Source organism: Callorhinus ursinus, unplaced genomic scaffold (assembly GCF_003265705.2).
Source record: "Callorhinus ursinus isolate GAN/ISIS: 27379988/994484 unplaced genomic scaffold, GSC_fseal_2.0 scaffold23, whole genome shotgun sequence".
Classification (NCBI taxonomy): domain Eukaryota; kingdom Metazoa; phylum Chordata; class Mammalia; order Carnivora; family Otariidae; genus Callorhinus; species Callorhinus ursinus.
This window is the reverse complement of record NW_027397085.1, coordinates 2,955,835-2,971,015: the sequence shown is the minus strand read 5'-3', so window position 1 is coordinate 2,971,015 and position 15,181 is coordinate 2,955,835. Positions and strand designations below refer to the sequence as shown.

At 42.2% G+C, this 15,181-nt stretch overlaps 1 protein-coding gene across 6 annotated transcripts in view; it reads left to right on the top strand.

The window, feature by feature from the left end:
- PDE8B (phosphodiesterase 8B) overlaps positions 1-15,181 on the top strand; it is a 228,942-nt gene that overhangs the window by 52,704 nt on the left and 161,057 nt on the right. The window lies entirely within an intron of this gene.

Sequence of the window (15,181 nt, the reverse complement as noted above, 5' to 3'; positions counted from 1 at the left end):
TTGCTTAGCGAATTCATTGAATCCTCACAACCTTATTAGGTTGCCACTATCATTCTTTTAAAGATGAGGAACCTGAAGCCCAGAGAGTGAGTAAATAACATACTTAAAATCACACTACCAGGAAGTGGCAAGGTCAGGATTGGAACACAGGCTGGCTGACTGTGGAGTGTGGGCTCTATAAACTGCTGTGAAGTTTAGCCAGGGAGGGTCTTCCAGGAAGGTGAGTTTTGAGATAAGACTTGAAAGAGAGAGGGAGAAAGCCATGTGGATACCTGGAGGGAGGGTATTTTAGAGGGAGTCGCGGAGCCTAAAACATGTTTGCATTTGCAGAGAACCACAAGCAAGCCTGCATTTGGGAAGTGGAACATGTGAGAGGGAACGGGGAGTGGAGGGCAGCAAGGGGAAGGGTGGGCACATTGTGTGTCAGTTTCATGTGGTGTGAAGACTCTGATATTTGCTTTAAACCAGACAGGGGCCACTGGAGAGTTCTGACCAGATGAGTAATTTATTTTACTGGGATTATTCTGCCTGCTGCATTGAGAATAGCCTGAAAGAGACAAGTCAGGAGCTCCTTGGAATAATTCAGGAGAGAAATGTCAATGGCTTGGTTGACATTGGTAGCGGCAAAGGTAGTAAGAAGTAGTCAAATGCCAAATATATTTCGAAGACACAGGTGACATAATTTTTGATGCATAAAATGTGGGAGTATTAGATGGTGATGGTGATGATACTAAAAGTAATAGCCAATGTTCGTATATGCTCACTAAATACTTTACACTTACTAGTTCAATTAATTCCTGTAACGAGTCTAGGAGCAAGTAGGTGCCATTATTATCCCCATCCCATAGCTGTGCAAAACTGAGGCACTGAAAGTTTAGGTAATTTGTGCAGTGTCACAGCCCAGTTAGTGATGAAAATAGGATTCTAATCTAGGCGGTCCAGATCCCGAGTCTGTTTTTGACATTACATTTTATTGCCTCTATGCTGAGAAAAAGAGCCATGAGTAAAGTTTTTGCCTTGAGTAATTCAAAATCACTGAGGTGGTGAATAGTACTTTTTGAAGAAGAGATGATAATGGCTAGACCAGTTTTGAATATGTTCAGTTAGAGTTGTCTTTTGGATATCTCTGTGGAGGGGTTGCAATGACCGTGGAATATACAGGTTTGGGGTTCAGGGGCAAAGTCCTACCTGTAGACATAAATTTGAGAGTAATCACTACATAGATGACACTGAAAGCTCTGAACTGGGATGGAGTCACTGAAGGAGTGAGTGCACAGAAGGAAGATACAAGAACTAGACTATGTCCTGAGGCAGCCAGCACTTAGAGATGGGGTTGATGAGGGGAAATCCAGTGCCTGAGCATCAGGGACCGCTGTGTAGGAGGAAGAGAGTATGGTGACCTGGAAGCCAAGTGAAAAGTAATGTTGCAAAGAAGAGTGAGTGATCAAGCATAGTGTATGCTGCTAATAGATCAAGTAAGGTGAAGACCAGTATTGGGAAGTTTTTCTGCAAAGGGAAGTAAAGAAACAGGATGATGTCTGCTGGGGCATGTGTTCTATAAACATCAGTTAGTTTCAGCTGTTTGATGGTGTCATTCAGTTTGTCCACATCGTTGTTGCTTTTCTGTGTAGTAGTAGTAGTTTGCTAAGCTTCTTGAATATGTAGGTTTCACCAAAATTCACTAAAACGGGGAAGCTTTCAACTGTTATTTCTTCAAATTCTTTTTCTCCTCTCCTTTCAAACTCCAGTGACATGATGTTCTGTGTGTTATTGTGCTATTCATTTTTTCTAAGATTTATTTGAGAGAGAGAGAGAGAGAGAGAGCATGAGCTGGGAGAGGTAAGGGGCAGAGGGAGAAGCAAACTCCCTGCTGAGTGGGGAGCCTGACGTGGGGCTTGATCCCAGAACCCTGGGATCACGACTTGAGCCAAAGGCAGATGCTTAACTGACTGAGTCAGCCAGGCACCCCTGTGCTATTCATCTTTTATTCAGTCTTTTCTCTCCGCTGTTCAGATTGGATAATTTGTCTTGATCTATCTGTAAGTTCATTGACTGTTTCCTTTATCTCCATTGTAATATTGAACCAATATAGTTAGTTTTTCACTTTGGTTATTCTTTCCATTTTAAAATTTTCATTTGGTTTCATTTGGTTCTTCTTTTTATCTTCTGTTCTTTGCTGAGACTTTCTACCTATTTGTTTCAAGTGTTAACCCTTATTGGACTATATTTATAATAGTTGCTTTAAAGTCTTTGTTAGATAATTCTAGCATCTTTGTCATCTAGATGTTTTCATCTTTTGATTATCTCTTCCCATGTAAGTTGTCACTGCCCTGGTTCTTATGTCTAGGAATTTTGGATTGTATTATCAGACTTCGTATCTTGATTAAATCTTATGGTGAATCTTGATATTTTTGCTTCAGCAGGGAATCAACCCAGTTGGGTTCAGGCTACAAATTCCTATTTGTCTTCTGCGAGTTGTGGTTTCCATACGAGTTCATGTTCAAAGACTTTACAGTGCTCTTTGCACAGACTGGTGTGGATGCCACCCAGTGGCCATTCTGTGACCTGGGAGGAGATTTGTCTCATTAATTACTTACTTGACAAAGGCCATGGTATAATGTTTAGCATGAGATCCATGTGTGTGCAACGTGGAGGTGACCCCAAGAGTACTTACACAGCTTTATGGTTTTGCTTGGCCAAGCTCTTCCTTCTTTGCAACTCTTGGTATTTTTTTTTTAGCTCTCTAGAGCTCCCCTTCTTGGTCCTCCGGCCAGAGCTCTGGGCCTTTCTTTACCTTACTCTGCTGCAAACTTGCCATAACTGTGGACACATTTGGAGCCAAGTGATGAGAGGGTGGAGGGAGAAAAAAGAGTAATGGTAACACCTTCTCCAGACCACAGCTTCTCTGATTTGAGAGAAACATTTTCTTTCTTTAGAGTTTTCGTTTCCTTCTGTTGCTTTCACAGAATCGCTTGAAGGCTGGGACATGAGAGAATGGAGAAAGAGTTTTAAAAAAATGGGAAATCTCTCCCCCACCCTCCTGCAAGTTTGAGGAAACCTCTTTCCCATTCCTTGAGCCAGAACTAGAGGGTCTTCGGGAACTTATTTTGAGAGCACGAATGGTTTTCAGACTGCATTGGATACAGGCCAAGGGATACCAGTGAGGAAAAAATGATCACCTCACCACTAGTTTGAGGATACTTTGATTTCTGGTTGTCTTCTCCAATCCACCTGCTAGTATTTACTTTTCAAGGTTCTCAAGTAACTGCTCCATGCATTTTTTTCCAGGTTTTATAATTGCATTAGGTTAGAGAGACAGAATGGAATGTGCTCATTCCATCTTACCCAGAACCAGAACCTCTGGCTGCTTTATAGGAGGCTCATTGGCATGCCCCATGCATGAGTTTGGTGTTGGATCAAGTTAAGGAAGGATTTGAACCATAAGAAAGTGTTCTGTTGCTGTTTGTAGTGATGGTGAGCAAGGCGGTGGTTCTTGCTGGTGTTTTTTCCAGAGGCATTTTAGCAGCTACAGCAGCTCTGTTTTTTAAATGATAACTTTGGAAACTTTAAAAGCAAAATCTGAAATGCAAGTTGGCCAGATGCTTGTGGTTTCTTTAGCAAATCAATGTAGCTTTCCCATTTCCCCAGAGAAATCATCAAATGGCTAATGTGAACTTGCTTTAAGAACACCTTATCCCGTGAGAGAGTCAGGGAAGGTGGTTGGGAACTGGCCTTGCCATTAGACATACTTGAACTCTAGTCTTGGCTTTGTTACTTAATAACTGTACGACCTTGGTCAAGCTACTGAACGTCCCTAACCTCCGTTTCTTTATGAGTAAAATGGATAATAACCATAGTGTTTCCATGATACAGTTGCTGTGTGATTCAATGAGGTAATGTAGGTAATGTTCTTCATATGCTGCTTAATAAATATTAGCAATTATTTTTATATGATTGTTTGTGACATAAGTGATTATGCCTATTTACTGCCTCAAGTTACTTTTAATCTGTTTAAATATATGGCATCTAACTACTTTCCTCCTCTGAATATTTCAGTTCATACTGAACATCAGTTAACGTTCTTTCTTGAGTCTCAAGAGCAATATGCTTTGAACCATATTTCTGCTAATGAAAGTATTTGAATAAATATTTGAATGTTATCATGAGTTACTGTCAGTACTTACCAAAGAAGAGCAGTTGGTGTGTATGTAGTGGAGTTATGGTAAGCCTCTCCGGATGTTTCACCCAAGAGCTGCCCCTCCAAATGTGGTGTACTTGTGAGCGTCCTGGACAAAGACTTCTTTCTTTTCAAGGGCTGTTATTTCCTCTGTTGATTGCAGTTCTTTTTTTTTAATAGTTCATTTTATTATTTTTTAAAGATTTTATTTATTTATCAGAGAGAGAGAAAGAGAGAGCAGCAGGCAGAGGGAAATGCAGTCTCCCTGCTGAGCAAGGAGCCCAGTGCGGGACTCGATCCGAGGACCCTGAGATCATGACCTGAGCCAAAGGCAGACGCTTAACCGACTGAGCCACTCAGGCATCCCTGTTGATTGTGGTTCTTGTTTGCAGCTGTCTTAACTCTTCTCTTCTTCATCTTTCATTTTTATATTAAAAAAATCAGTATGTGTTTACTGAAATGAATAACAGTTTGATCACTTCCTAGGAAGTTTTCTAAACATATTTATGAAAATGCTGCTTGGTTGTAATTATGTATTATTCAAAAGTCTTCTTAAATATTTTATTCCTCCGTATTTGGAAATCTGTATTTGAAAGGCAAAATACTTTTATTTTGTAAAAATGCAAATGAGGAAGCTCTTGGAGGTAGGAATTCTATATTTTTCTTTATTCCTTTTTATATGCTTACCAGTCTTCTGCATAAAATGGGCACTAAATAATTGTTTGCGTAGTTAATTGAAATCCAGTTGCTTTTGAATAATTTAAATGTGGGTATAACATTTTAAACTGCATAATTTACTGGAAATTTTTAATAACTAGCCCCCAGTGTTCAGAAGATGTTGGTGTAGGATTATTTGACCAGTGAAAAGGCAGAAGCACACTAGGTTATACTGTGGGCTAAGCTGATTTATATATGAGTAGAGTCCAGTCTACAAGCCTTCCTGTGAGCCCAAAGTTTTAATTAAAACTTAAATTGCCCTTCTGAAAAACTCTCAGTTGAATGACTAAAACAAAATGCAAAAAATGGCTTCATTTTAACTTCTGTGCTGTCCCTGGAGAGCTTGTGAAATGGACGCATCACAGAAAAAGTACTGGTGAAGGAAAACAAAACTATTTAAATTTGGATGCACTTGGATAGACTGACATCCAAGTGCTGCATTGTGTTCTCCAGCTCGAGGACCCCCCTTCAAGACACTGTGTTCCCAGGGGATAATGGACCAGTAGCAGTGATAAATAAACACACTTTAAAAGCCACCCAAGTAGAAGAGCATTCTGGAGAGACGAGCCTGGGTTGTTACAAGAATGAGAGTTCTGAATAGGAACATGTTTAACCTGACCTGAGACCTTCACAAAAGATCTGAAGCTGGAGGGGCCTGTGTGTGTTACAGAGACAGGTGGAAAGTTTCTAAATCACACAGGGATAAAAGACGGGGCTATTTTCATTGATAATGGGAATTTTAATTTCAGAAAGATTGGATATTATTTCCCACACTAAAGTTATCCAGTAAAGGAGAGAAAACGGGCGCAGACCCTTTAATTATAGAGAGAATTAGAGAAAAGAGAGATGACCAGGTATCATTAGCAAAGTTGCTTAAGGAGAATATAACAGATATTAGCTAAACATATTTCATCTACATCCCCTTGTTTTAAAGTGTGTTTCAAAGATTACTAGTTGTGGAGGATATTAGATGAAAACAAACAAAGTAGTGGGGGGTCCAGAGCTGTCTGGAATTAAGCCACGTGTAAACCCTTGAAAGAAGCTAGATCCATTTCTAATCCAAAATAATAAGTATGATTTGGAGACCCAGTTTATTGTGGTTAGATTTTACTAGTGAGATTTTAGGAAAGACATCAACCCCTTCTATTACAAGTTTTCTATTAAAATATCAGTCAAATTGAAACCAGAGTATCTCCATCAAAAAGCTTTGTAACTTTTCAATGACTTTATATGCAAGGGCTGTTATTTCCTCTGTTGATTGCAATTCTTTTTTTTTAATAGTTTATTTTATTATTTTTTAAAGATTTTATTTATTTATCAGAGAGAGAGAAAGATAGAGCAGCAGGCATGTGGGTAGCATCCTCCTGCACCTCCTCTTTCTCCTCATCTTCATCATCATCACCACCAATGACTTGTTGAGCATCCGAGTCTCTCTGATCATAAAGAGGCCAACGCCTGTCCTTTGGGGAGTTGGAACTCAGACAATGGAGTGAGGTGGTCATCCTTGGGCCTCCCAGGCCTGCCTCATTTCCCCCTTCTCTTTGGTCTTCATCCCGCGGGGGACGCTGTGCGTGTGCTTCCATCCTGTATGCATTATCTCCTTTGATTTTCAAGGCAGCCCCAGGAGATGGCTATATTATAGAAAAGGAAGTGGAGGCTCAAGGTTACCTAACTTATCCAACTCATTCTGACTAAATCTGTGTTTTTACCACTGTGTATTTTGTATCCCTCTTTCTCTCTCCCATCACCTCTTTGGTTTCCTCCTCAACTGGTCCTAATATAAAAACAGGGTGTGTTTTAGGTCATTTGGTGGATTTATTGCACTACATGCTTGATCTGCAGATCTACCTTGTTGATCTACACATAACTGAGTGCCTCCCAGGGCCCAGGGAAGTTAGGTTTTTCGTGGGGACTCCCCAGCCATCTGAGGTCGGGGTTTGGGGAAACAAAGGCAGAGCCACACTTAGTTGCGTCTACTGCAGGGATGTGTGGGCTTCGGCGACAGACTAAATCTGACTCGCCACCTGTTTTTTTATGGCTTAGAGCTTAAGAAAGACTTCTCCATTTTTTATTTTTTATTTTATTTTATTTTTTAAAAGATTTTATTTATTTATTTGACAGAGAGAGACACAGTGAGAGAGGAAACACAAGCAGGGGAAGTGGGAGAGGGAGAAGCAGGCTTCCCGCCGAGCAGGGAGCCCGATGTGGGGCCCGATCCCAGGACCCTGGGATCATGACCTGAGCCAAAGGCAGATGCTTAACGACTGAGCCACCCAGGCACCCCTCCTTTTTTTAAATAGTGGGGAAAAAAGTGGAAGAAGAACTTTTTTTTTTTTGGTGACAGGTGAAAATTATACAAATTTCAGTGAACATAAATAATGTTTTATTGAAACAGAGCCGTGCTCATTCATTTCCGTATTGTCTATGGCTGACTTCACACTACAGTGGCTGAGTGGAGTAGTTGTGACAGGGACCAAGTGGCCCGCAGAGCCAAAAATATTTACTCTCTGGGCCTTTACAGGGAAATGTAGCCAGCCCATGCTCTTCCAGAAGAGGTGGGAGAACCGTGAGCTTCTTGTGGACGGTTACTGAGCTCCATGGAGGAGAGGGAAGCAGCAAGCAGGATGGTGTACTTCCCCGTAAGAGCTTCTCAGGCTCTGGTTTGACTTTCACTCTACTAATTACCACCTGTGTGGCCTTGGGCGAGTTCCTTAACCCGTCTGTGTCTGTAAAATGGGGATAACAATAGTCCCCCCTCATAGATTGTTATAAGGATTATATTTATAGGTAAAACAAGTAAACAGGTCTCTCTTTATAAATATAATGCACAGAAAAGATAGTTAATGTTCATCCCTGTGTCATGGACAGGTCTCTCTGGGCCGGGTACAGCAGAGCCCTAGTAGCCCCCAAAACTTGGCCTCTCTGGGTAGCCTCCCACCCTCAGAATGATGAGACCTCCTGAGACCCTCCGTCCCCAGCATAGCGACACACAGGCATGCATTTCCCTTCTTTCTCCTGGGCCAGCAGCTCCCTACCCCAGCCTCTTCGCAAGGCTCCCACCTCGGCTCCAGGCTCCATGCAGGAGCCATGATGTCAGCACTGCAGTGGTGCCTGGGCCCTCAGGATCCCGAACTCAGGCTGTATCGTTCTCACATGGGCCTCCCTCCATGTCAGGTCACCATGACGGCATTCCCAATGGCCATGTGGGTCCACAGCCATGGCTCTTAGTCCAGTGGGGAACTCGTGTGTCCTGTGTGAGACTGTCTCATGTATTCATCAGTTCTCTTTAATGCAGCATGTACCACGTGCCAGGCCTTGGGCTAGGGGTTCTGGTCGTATCATTAATCCTTACAAAATCCCTGCAGAGTTGTCCTGTACATCTAGGGGGAGTCCCTCTCTTGAATCTAGGGTAAAATGTGTCCCTGTCCCTTCCTGGGGGCCAGCGTTCTGGAGAGATCTGGTTTCTCTCAAGAAAGGTGGAAGTCATATCCTGAGTCTGACCATTGTAGGTCCTTTCTACCCCTTCCCTCGGCTGCCTCATTCCCCCCTCCCCCAAAATATGCTGTCCAGGGACCCATGCAGGAAAGTCTGAGGTTACAGGTAGAAAAACAGAAAAATCCAAAGCATGTTACTCACATGGTACTGTTTGGGTTAACAGCATACCTGGGCCGTACCTGCTCTTCCCCGTAGTACATCTGAGAAAACAGAGGTGCAGAGAGGTGAAGCAATGTCCCAAAGTCACACGCAGTCCCTAGCTGGGCTTCCAAACCCAGCTCTGACTCTGAAACTAAGCACAAAGATGGCGAGTTAAGGGGTAGTAAGTATTAACCACTGCCAGGTCTGTGAGGGCAGAGCTTGTTGCCTGTGTCATTCGCTGTTGGATCCCAATGGCCTAGAACAGTACCTGGTTTGTGGTAAGTCCCCAGAAAACATTGGTAAAGTCGGTGAGTATCGTTTGGCCATGGTACAGAGGCCCCAGGAGCTTCCTTTCTGGATAGGGAACAGGGAGAGAGCACCATTGTACAGTGAGTGGTATGCTTTATATCCTCAAAAAGTAAATCAAAACCCCAAATTAAATTAGCTTGTTTCATAAACATCAATTGATTCCTCATCCGCAATATGACCGTTGGCCTTGGGTGACAAAAGCATCCTCCCCCAGTATACATCTCCACTACAGAAAAAGATTCCATGGGCACCTGCTGTAATGAAGTAAAGTTGTGAAGGTCACCCAGACAGCATGGTAGATGCACTTGCACAATCTTGTGAATCTGTGGGGAAAGAGATCTCTAGTTAGGCCAGACAGCCTCTGGAAACTGACACATCAAACGTGGTGCTAGGCCCTGAATTATGTCCCCCCCAAATTCATATGTCGAAGCCCTACCCCCCACCGTGACTTGAAGATGGAGCTTTTATGGAGGTGACTGAGGTTAAATGTGGTCCTAAGAGTGGGGCCTTAACAGGTAGGATTAGTGTCTGTATTGGATGAGACATCAGAGAGCTCACTCTTCTCTTTACCCTGTGAGGACACAGCAAGAAGGCAGCGAGCCAGGAAGAGGGCTTTCACCAGAAACCAGATCTGCTGGCACTTGGATCTTGGACTTTCCGGCCTCCAGAACTGCAAGAAAAACTTCTGTTTGAGCCCCCAGTCTGTGGTTTTTGTTAGGCAGCCTGTGCTGACTAAAGCACGTGGCTTCCCCGCTTTCATTTGTCCGTAGAACTAGGACCTGGCTGCCAAGGACTTTACATCTTCAACAGCAGAGGCAGAATTCTCCAGATGGTGCCGCTAGCAGTTAATACAGTCTGTCCGAATAAGTAGCAGGTATAATGGCCCATATTTTCATCACGGGAGAACTGCATTTAATCCTTTTCTGTGTACAAAAGGTAACACCGTAAACACTTCACTTACTCATCACAGTTGTGCCGTGTTATTGTGAGATGTAAGGAAAACCGGGCTCCGAGAAGCTGAGAGGTTGAAAGACCACACAGCTTGCAAGTGGCAAAGTCAAGGGCTGCCTGACTCTCAGGCGGGGTTGTGTAGGCTCAGGGGCATCGTGTACATCCTCTGGCCCGTAATGGCCGCATCTACTAAGTGGTAAAAAGGAGCTTAAAATAAAGTGCTGTAACTCAAGGAGAAACCAGGAAAATTTAGAACTAAAGTTTTGTCTTTGTCCTTAATTTACCTGACAGCATTTTCTGAAGTAATGGATGTCTCAGAACTGTGTGGGATGCAGCATGCCACATTCGCAGCAATTACTATGCAGAGTAAGGAGAATTGGGGGGGGGGGCGCAGGAACAGCATCCAGACTTCTCAGCCGTCAAGGCTGCTCGTGCTTGGTCACCGGAAGCATGCCACTTGAGAAACACTTGATTTTCCACTGGGGAGAATGAAAGGAATTAACGTTTTTAGGGCAAGTTTCCCAGCACGTAAGAAAAGTCCTTTGGCTAAAGTGTCTGCAGGCTTGGATCTGATTCTTTGGAAAACAGGAAGGCTTGTGAAAACAACAGCAATTACAGGTTGGTGCAGGCCTCGTAGAAGAAGAAGTGTGCAGAAGTTCCTTCTGGCGGTCAGGCTGTGTGCCTACGTCCCCGTTGCGCAATTATGACGTTACGGCTTTTCTCAGTTGCCTCCGTTTCAAAAAGAACAGCATAAGCACAAACAACACAGGAAGACTAATATTGAAGGGGACAAGCCTGAATCTAAGGGCATGTTGTCAAACTGGAAGGAGGAATAAGAAATTCAGTTATGGAATGCCTCCTCTTTATTAGACTGTGCTGGATTCTTTAGGTGGGTTTGTCATACCTTTTTCTTCACCAGCAACCTTTTTCAAATGAACAAATAGAGTGGTCGAACACCTTGTTGAAGATTTTTCTCTTTTAAAGTTGGGCATTGAAACAAGGTCATATGATTCAGAAAATCCTTGCTCACTGTTGATGCCTTTCTCTGTCTTTGGTGACTCAGGGGCCGAGGGAGGCCCTACTGCCCCTGAGCTGTGTGAAGATGGGGGACCTGGGTCAGAAACACTTCCCCTGCGTCCTATGCTTCTGTGTAAAATGTCCACCTCTGAGTAAAGAGAGAGTCCTCTTGAGGTGTTGGAGTGCCTTCCCATCTTCATGAGCGTGGCTCTCCCTGAGTAGAAGGAGAGGCTGTATTCCCATGTGACAATAACTTCTGTGCCCTTGCCTGCCCAATGATAGCTCCCTCTCCAACCCAACAGTTGGGTTGGGGTGTGGGGAGGTCTCAGCCTCTTTGTAGCTTTGGATCATTCACAATCATTTTGTACTGACTTCTTAGCCTGGGTCACTGGTGGGCTTGGGCTTTGTTGACAACTCCAGAGAACAAGACTTGTTTCCCAGGCCACTGAGTTCTCTCTTTGCAGGTGCAAGGAGAAGATAGGAAAGGATACAGGAGCTGTATCGTGATTCTGCAAGTGCATTTTAGCTGAACATCATGAGGTGCATTTCCTTCTCGGTCAAGTTATGAAAGTACATAATACGGGCACTCTTGATTAAATAGTCATCTTTAGTAGCATCATTCAGCCACATTATGGGTGCTTATAGACAGTTTGATAACTAGGGAAGCTTTTTGGCAACAGTAGCTAAGAGCGTGGACTTTGGAGTTAGACTGCCCAGGTTCGTAGCCCAGCTCTGCCATTTGTTTATCCTGCAGCCTTGGGCAAGTTTCCCTAACTTATCTGTGCCTTGGTTTCTTCATTTATAAAGTGGGAATGGTAATCGTACCTACCTTACAGGGTTGTTAGGCGTATTCAGCAATTTAATATATGAAAAGTTCCTAGGCACAGGCCCTTGTCCATAATGAGGTGTATAGAGGATTAGCTAGGATGGTAATGGCCATGGGAATGATCACGTACGGAGGAGATTGAGAACATTGGTATTAGCACCTTCAGGCCTTCAGGCCATTAGCTCTGATCTATATAGCTTGCAAGTTAATGTGTGCCAACGAGAATTATTAGCTGGGCAGCACCCACATTAATGTAGTTCATTCATTTGTCAACTGTTGGGTACCTATTATGCGCCAGGCACTCTTTTTGGTGTAAAGTATACAAAATGAGTGAAACACATGTGATTCTGGTCTGTGGAATTGCACAATGAGTGGTCAAGGTTAATTATTCAGTATCAGGATATTTCAAGTAAGTAACTTAATTTACCAAGGCAATCACAAAACATACAATATCATTAAAGTTTGTGTTGTCTTTTAGATTTTACTGAACATTTCACAGCCCCTCAGCTCGCTGCCCTGTTCTATATGGTGGCCCTTGGCCCCATGTGACTGTGGGAGCACCAACAGGGATGAAAAATGAGGTAAGAAAGGTGGGCAGCCCTTCACAGGAGGAGTGCTTAAGGAGTTTAGATGTTATCCTAATAGCAGTAGGGTTAAACAGGAGAGAGGTGAAATCTGGAGTTTAGAATAGCTGTAAAGCCCCTATTAATTCTAACTCTGTGATTCCATTACCAACTTTCTTTTATTCTATTTATATTTTAATGTAATCACTGATATATTTGGGTTTAAATCTACCACTTTTTTTTCTGGTTTTCTGTTTGTGCCATCTGTTTTGTTTCCCTCCTTTCTTGCCTTCTTTTAAATGGATTGCGTTTTTTTTGTTTTTGTTTTTTTTTTAGTTGTTTGATTCTCCCTCCCAGTAATGTGTTTCTCGTCTTTTCTTGGTTACCAGAGAAAATAGAGCTTGCACCTCTAACTTACCAAAGTGTAAAGTGAGTCAGCAGTGCTCCTGCCTCCGGTAACACAGAAGGTCTGTCTCTGTTTGGCTTACACCCTATTGTTGTCTTATGTGTTGTTTCCCTGGACACGTTAAGCCTCTTGAGATGTTACTGCATTTTGCAGTCAATGTTATTGAGGTTGACCCACCTGTGTCCCTTTTTGTTTGTTATTTCTTGCATTTCTTCCACCTGGGACCATTTTTCTTCTGCCTGGAGAGCACCCCTGTTCCTTTTGGTGTGGGTCCTCGCTGGCAAACTCGATTTTTGTTTAAAAATATCCTTATTGCACTATCCCTCTTGAAACATATTTTCCCTGCATATGGAATTCTAGTTTGGCGGTTATTTTCTTTCAGCACGCTGAAGATATCACTCCACTGTCTCCTGGCTTCCTCTCTTGCTGCTGAGAAGTATCTATTCTGAGGGTGATTCATTTGAAGGTCATCTGTATTTTTTCCTCTGGCTGCTCTTAAGATTTTTCTTTTTGGTCTTTGGTTTTCTACAGTGTCATTGTGATGTGTGTAGGTGTGGACTTCTTTTTATTTAGATTGCTTGGGAATTGTTAGTTCTTCTAAGTCCATGGATTGATGTCTTTCAGTGGTTCTAAAATACCCTCAGCTTTGACTGCTTCACGTGATGCTTCTCCCTCATCTTCTGACTCCTGCTCTTGAACTCCAAGTAAATACATGTTGGACTTTCTCTACCCCATGTCTCTTGCTCTTCCATTGTTTTGTCTTTCTGTGATATATTCTGGGTAGTTTTTCTGACATCTTTTGGTTTAGGAATTCTCTGTTCATTTGTAGCTTATCCGCTGTTAAATCTTTCCACTGATTTAGGAATTTTGATTACTTTTTTCCTTAGTTCTAGAATTTTTATTTGGTTCTTTTTCAAGTCTACCAAATCACTTTTTAAAATATAATTTTCAATTCTCTTCTGAAAATTTCAGGCTTTGCTTTCAATATCTTTGAATGGTGTAAGTATAGTTGTATTACCATCTGTATCTGATAATTTGAAAATGTGGAGGCTGTCTCTATTTCTCTTGGTTGTATGGGTTCTCATTTACATTGTCACACATGCCTGGTTATCCTTCAGAGCCTTTCTTTTGCTTCTGCCAAGGGTCGGTGGTTGTGGTGCTGACTGGCTTAATCTGAGCTCAAGGCTTGAGGGTCCCTGGATGACCTAGTTGGTGCAAAGCAGGCTTCGAGTCTGCCCAGGGACTGGTTTGCTTCAGCTCACTCTTTCCCCTTTGGGGCCACAGATGAACCCTGTATTTGTTCACTACATTCTCCACCTTTGGTGGCCCCTAGCCTTCGCTTTAGTTTCCTTTTCCCCTTGAATCTTTTAAAATAAGAAGCTCAGTTTCACAACTTTGTTTTAAATTAGGAAATACTCCTGGATAGTACACTTACCCAACTGGATTCTCATCTTCTAGAGTTTGACCTGGTAATTCCTCACTATATTGATACTTCTTTGAGGCCTTTGAGAGGGTGTTTTATAATACCTTATTCAGTATTTTTCATTGTCCTTATTGTGAATTGGTCCTAATTTCCTAGTTTCTCATTATTAGAGTTGCAATTGCCTATTCTGATTTGGATGCAGCAAGACTGGTGGCCCTGTTAATTGTGTTTGTTTGAGGAAGATACTTTTGGATCTGCCCATTTCCTCTTTTGGGAATGAGTAGAAAGGTGTTGATACTCTGTTTGGAAGAGGGGTAGCTATAACTATTTCATCCTCCCTCCTGGAAGAGGTAGCTTTTGAGGTGTGAGAAGTTTTTTTATTTTTGAACCGTTGATAGCTGGTGCTTTGGTAAAAAACCATTTTGGATCAACATCTCCCTTAATTTTTCTGTTACCATCTTCAAAGCATTTAGAATTTGAGTAGATAATTCCTATTTCAACCTTTCCATTTTCCACTTTACCGTCTAGTCTCTTATGATTTCACATCCTATCCTACAGCATTATATTTTTGGAGAGCAAATACCATTTATGTGATAGAACTGAATTTTTTTCCCTATAAATGCAACTCAATAAAAAAGCAGTAAGAACATTAATCAGTGCACAAGGAACAGGGACGAATCACTTGTTTGAGGGAGACATGAAGCGCTCTTGTGAGGGCAGCTTGTGTTTTCTTATATGAATATCTTAGCTCAAAGCAATTATGAAGAAAACAATGTTCAAGTATGTTGCAATGGTAGTATGGATGGGTATACATTTTAAAGGATAAATCATTGCAGTAATCCGCTAATGCTTCAAAAATATGTTCTTTACCTGGAGACACTTAATCGTTAATGCAAGTGAGGTTGCAGAGAAAAATAGTTGACTGTGAGAAGTGCCATTTCATGTTATTAATGTGTATTTTTTATAGCAGTTCCCCCCCTTTATATTCTTAGATTCCAAATTCCCATCTTTGAAGGACTGGCCTCAAGAGGACTGGTAAAAGCATCTCAAAATTTTAACATTTTCATTCTGCTTCTCAGAGAAACTTTCCAAGTATGAGAGAGAAAGAAATTGAAGATTGCCCCATGTATACGTGTATTTTATTCATTTGACATTT